This window comes from Sapajus apella, unplaced genomic scaffold, assembly GCF_009761245.1.
Source record: "Sapajus apella isolate SASKATOON/1434 unplaced genomic scaffold, GSC_monkey_1.0 scaffold4162, whole genome shotgun sequence".
In the NCBI taxonomy this organism is placed as follows: domain Eukaryota; kingdom Metazoa; phylum Chordata; class Mammalia; order Primates; family Cebidae; genus Sapajus; species Sapajus apella.
In genome coordinates this window covers 761-6,019 of record NW_022441088.1, presented here as the reverse complement: position 1 = coordinate 6,019, position 5,259 = coordinate 761, and the positions used below count along the sequence as shown (strand labels likewise).

The following is a 5,259-nucleotide window of genomic DNA, read 5'->3' as shown; positions in this document are numbered from 1 at the left end:
TGAGCTAATTAAAACTCTTATCTTTATAATTTACCCAATCTCAGGGATTTTTTTTTTTCTCGAAGTAGTTTCCCTCTCTCTCCCAGGCTGGAGTGCAATGGTTCAATCTTAGCTCACTGTAACTTCTGCCTTCTGGGTTCAACCGATTCACCTGCCTCAGCCTCCTGAATAGCTGGGATTACTTGAGATTACTGGCACCTGCCACCACACCCAGCTAGTTTTTGTATTTTTAGTGGAGATGGGGGGTTTCATTATGCTGGCCAGGTGGTCTTGAACTCATGACCTCAGGTGATCCACCTGCCTTGACATCCCAAAGTGCTGGGATTATAGAAATGAGGCACTGCACCCAGGCTTCAGGTATTTCTTTACAGCAATGTGCGAATTAAACAGTCACCCACCCAAAGCAGAAAAAATGCTAAGGATATGGAAAATTTAAACTATATTAACAATAAGGAAGTATTGACATACTAGACGATAAAAAATACTTCTCTCTTCAAGTGCCAAAAAGCCAAATTTTCACAAAACAATAAATATCTGTTACATGCATAAACTCTGTGCAGCAAGAAAGCCTGATTTGTGACCTTGAAATTTACTTAACCTTATGACTCAGTTTCCTCAACATAAAATGAAGATAGCACCTACCTCTTGTGTTCAATTGACAGTTCTGTGAATTAATATATGCAATTTGTTAATATTAATGCTTGGGACACAAACATTATTGAAGTGTATCTGGATTTAAAACCTAATAAAATACATAAAGGAATATATGAGATTTATTCATAATAGTGGTGAGGAAAATCTGTAGCCTTAAGTATTTTCTCCATCACATACAAAGAATGAATTAGCTGGATTTAATTTCTAATGTCCAAGTTAGGAAAATATAAACTGAAAGTAGCTGGAAGGAATTGATGCACTTATATACAGCAATTAATGAGTTAGAATAACTGTAAAATAATATACTAAATCAACACAAAGCACCAATGATACAGATTTTTTGTTAGAAAAGTTAACTTACTAAACAGAAAATTTAAGACATAAATTTCTGTGTATGAAATACGGAAAGATGGCAGAAGATCTGCCTATTCAAAAATGACAAGAATTAGACAAATTCACAGAGGAATTGTATGACATCTTCATTCATAGTATACCTAGGCCTTTAAAATGAGGGGAAAAAAATCATGTTTTAAAATAAGTACATCATTGATAGAAAATCCTTTCAGTTCAATGAGATACTCCTTTTATCTATGTTATGATTTGACCTTAAATCCTGATATTAACACGCCATACCAATCTGCCATAATCAAGCCATTCTGGGTGGTGGAACTGATGGTCTCTGTACAGTGGAAGCTGTGGTTGAAGACTGTGTGGCGTCTCTAAGCTACTAAGGTAGCTTAAACCTCAGTATTTTGCTTGTCACACATTTGTTTTCAAATATTCTGAAATATATAGGGCTTGACCACACCAGAAATTTGAAGATATATAATGAAAATACTGGAAAAACATCAGACCCCTGTTTGATGAAAACAGTAAACAATGGAATCCTGGACATGTGGGAACAATTTAGGACTTTCTGGAGCAGGAATGTGAGGTTGTCATAGAAGAGACCCTACCTATACTTTGGCATGGGGAAAACCACCTTTCCATGGCACACACGTATCATTTTCCTAGGAGGACACTTGTCCTTCCCCTTCAGGAGACTTGGGAGGACTGTTGGATTGCAACCTGGACTTGGATTCCCTCTTAGATATGGGGGAAGACTCCTGGACATAGATCTAGACCTGGACAGTGAGCAAGATCTGGAGACCTCAGAGGATTTGGATGTTCGTGCAGAGCTGGATTTGGAGGTCGATGCGAGCAAGAGGGAGACCCAGACTTCGAGTGAGAGCGGCTGGGGAAGACCGGATGTAGGGAGACTTCCTGTATCGAGACCCCCTGTAGCGAGATCGGCTGCAGTGAGGCTGGCTGTAAGATCGACTGGAGGGAGATCAGCTATAGCGGGTTCTCCTGTAAGGAGATCATCTGTAGGGAGATCATCTGTAGGGAGATCCTCTGTAGGGAGATCGTCTGGCGGGAAATGGGCTGTAGTGAGATCCCCTGTAAGATCGTCTGGAGGGTGATGCGCTGTAGGGAGATCTGTTGTAGTGAGATTCTCTGTAGGGAGATGGGTTGTAGGGAGATCTTCTGTCGGGATATCCTTTGTAGGGTGATCCTCTGTAGGGAGATCAGTTGTAGTGTGATCCTCTGTAGGGAGATCGTCTGTATGGAGATCGGCTGTAAGGGGATCCTCTGTAGTGAGATCTTCTGTAGAGAGATCCTCTGTAGGGAGATCGTCTGTATGGAGATCGGCTGTAAGAGGATCCTCTGTAGTGAGATCCTTTGTATAGAGATCCTCTGTAGGGAGATCGGCTGTAGGGAGAGCGACTGTAGCAAGACCTCCTGTAGCGAGATTGGCTTAGGGACCTGGAGCAGCTGGGAACCCGAGATCGGCTGTGGTGTCGCCTCCTGGGTCTGCAGCTCCACGGTCCGTAGCCACCGCCCCGGGACCAGCTGCATGGCGCCCCCCGGCGGCCATAGCAAGCCACCTGCACCCGCAGCTCACATCCGTCCAGCCCCACAGCGTCCACGGCGGCCTCTGCAACCACCGCATCGCGCTGGTCGTGGAAGCGGAAAAAGGCAAAGACCCGGGGCGCCTTGGTGTGGGGCACCCGCGGAGTGTACACGTCCCACGCGCCTCGGGCTGTCGGGAGAGGCGCCATAGGTCAGGTTGTCCACTTTGAGGGTGATCATACCGTCCACGTCGGGATGAGGACGGCCGCAGCTCACGGCTCCCAGAGCAGGGCCGGGGAACTGGCGCTGCCGGGGCGCGGGCGGTGAGACCCGCGTTCCTCTCCAGAGGTTGCGCCCCGCCTGGGGACGCCAGGAAAGGCTGGGCTGAGAGGCGGGCGGCCAAGCTCCGCAGGGAGCGCCCTGGAGCAGCAACTCGCCAATTCCCATTTCCAGGCCAAATACTCCAGGACCCAGAGGAAGGTTTCCTCTTGGTGGCTGAACTCCAAATGAAGCCAGGGCCCAAATAAATAAATAAAAATCCTTTTTGTTTTTTAAGTTTTGAATGACAAGTTCTCACTATGTCATCCAGGCTGTTGTGCGGGGACGTAATCATAGAAAATGTTTGAGATGATATGAGCAATACATCTATGTACAGAATACAGAGGCCAGCACAGACACACGTACAGTTGACCCTTGAACATAGGTCAATAACCAGTTGATTAACATAGGTTTCGTTTGTTACATACATTATATAATCGTATTCTCACAATAAAGTAAGCCAAAGAGAACAACATGTTTTTAAGACAATCATAAATAAGAGAAAATACATTTGCAATACTGTACTGTATTTATGGATACCCTAAATTTACTTCCTGCATTCTCTAGAGTAGTCTGTCTGGAATGGCAGGCAAGCTGCTGCCGATCTACAACATGCATCAAGCAACTCAGCTTTTTTTGTACGGCCATGACAATTTCTCTGCTTCTTGGGAATACTTCTAACACCAGTAGAGACACTTCCTTATGGGTTCTATGGTGTTATTTAAGCTTTACGATATTGCGCTAGACACGATGAAAATTACCCGAGAACCTGAAAGATTACTATTTGCTGCAATTCACAATTTACTGAAGAGAAATCTTGCTTATGTGGAGTAGTGTCCCTCAGGCTTTTAAGTGGAAATGGGGCACATTTGAGGTCACCGCAATAGCAACATGAGAGAGCTACAAAATTCTTACAATAGTGCAGTATGTATTACCATTAATTTTATAGTTATGAATTAATACTGAATATTCACATTTATTTATGTATATATTTTTAAGACAGTCTGGCTCTGTCATATATATACATATATAAGAAAGAAAGAAAAATGAGGTTACATCATGTATGTAAAAAAATATGTAGATACTAGTGTATTTTATTATTTGTTAACATAAAATATACACAACTCTGTTGTAAAAACTCAATCAGCACTTACACACACAGAGACCATACATGGTGCCATGTGCAGTTGATATATATATATATATACATACACACACACACATATATATACACACATATATATATACACATATATATAACAGAGTCTGGCTTTGTCACCCAGACTGTAGTGCAATGGGCTGATCTCGGCTCACCGCAACTTCTGCCTCCCAGGTTCAAGGCATTCTCCTGCCTCAGCCTCCCGAGTAACTGGGATTACAGGCATGAGCCTCCACGCCTGGCTAATTTTTGTTTTAGTGGAGACAGGGTTTCTCCGTGTTGGTCATGCTAGTCTTGACCTCCCAACCTCAGGTGACCCACCTACCTTGACCTCCCAAAGTGCTGGGATTACAGGCATGAGCCACTGAGCCCAGTATGTTTATATTTATCTTAACACATACGGCACCATGTATTGTCTCTGTGTGTGTAAGTGCTGATTAAGTTTTCACAACAGAGCTGTGTATATTTTATGGTAATAAATGATAAAATACACTAGTAGAGACGGAGTCTCCCTCTGTTGCCAGGCTAGAGTGCAGTGGTGTGTTCTTGGCTCATTGAAACCTCCACCTCCCCCTCCCAGGTTCAAGTGATTCTCCTGCCTTAGACTCCTGAGTAGCTGGGATTACAGGCATGTGCCACTGCCAGCTAATTTTTGTATTTTTAGTAGAAAAGGCATTTCACCATGTTGGCCAGGATGGTCTCAATCTCCTGACCTTGTCATCCACTCACCTCGGCCTCCCAAAGTGCTGAATTACAGGCGTGAGCCACCGCTCCCGGCCAGTTTGACTTTTAATTACTTAGCATTGTTCTAGGATTGATTTAAAGGTAAAATAAAAGGGAGGGGCATGAATGGGTGGGATGCCTAATCTGGACCCAAACCCTGTGATTACATTGGCTGGGGACTGATTGGGTTAGGATGCCATGCAGGTATAAAACCAGGGTCTTTGCAACCTGGGGCTTCATTTGGAGTTCAGCTACCAAGAGGAAACCTTCTCTCTGGGTCCTGGAGTATTTTCATCAGGAATTGTGAGATTTTGGTGGAAGGTAGGTCGTTTTATTTCTCTGTTGGAAGTCTTTTTGGTATTTGTCTTACTGAGAAAATTATTATCCCACAAGTTGTTTGTAAGATTCAGTTAAAAATTTTAAAATATCTCCACCAGATTTTTAGCTATGCCTCCTAAGTTATCTCAATGCATTTCATTTGTATTTTCTTTTCTCTTCATGCCTATGATTTT

General features: G+C 43.4%; 1 pseudogene; it reads right to left on the bottom strand.

Annotated features, from left to right (window-relative positions):
• Nucleotides 1–1,108: 1,108 nt before the first annotated feature.
• Nucleotides 1,109–2,817, bottom strand: LOC116547685 (annotated as a pseudogene).
• Between the last annotated feature and the right edge of the window lie 2,442 nt (nt 2,818–5,259).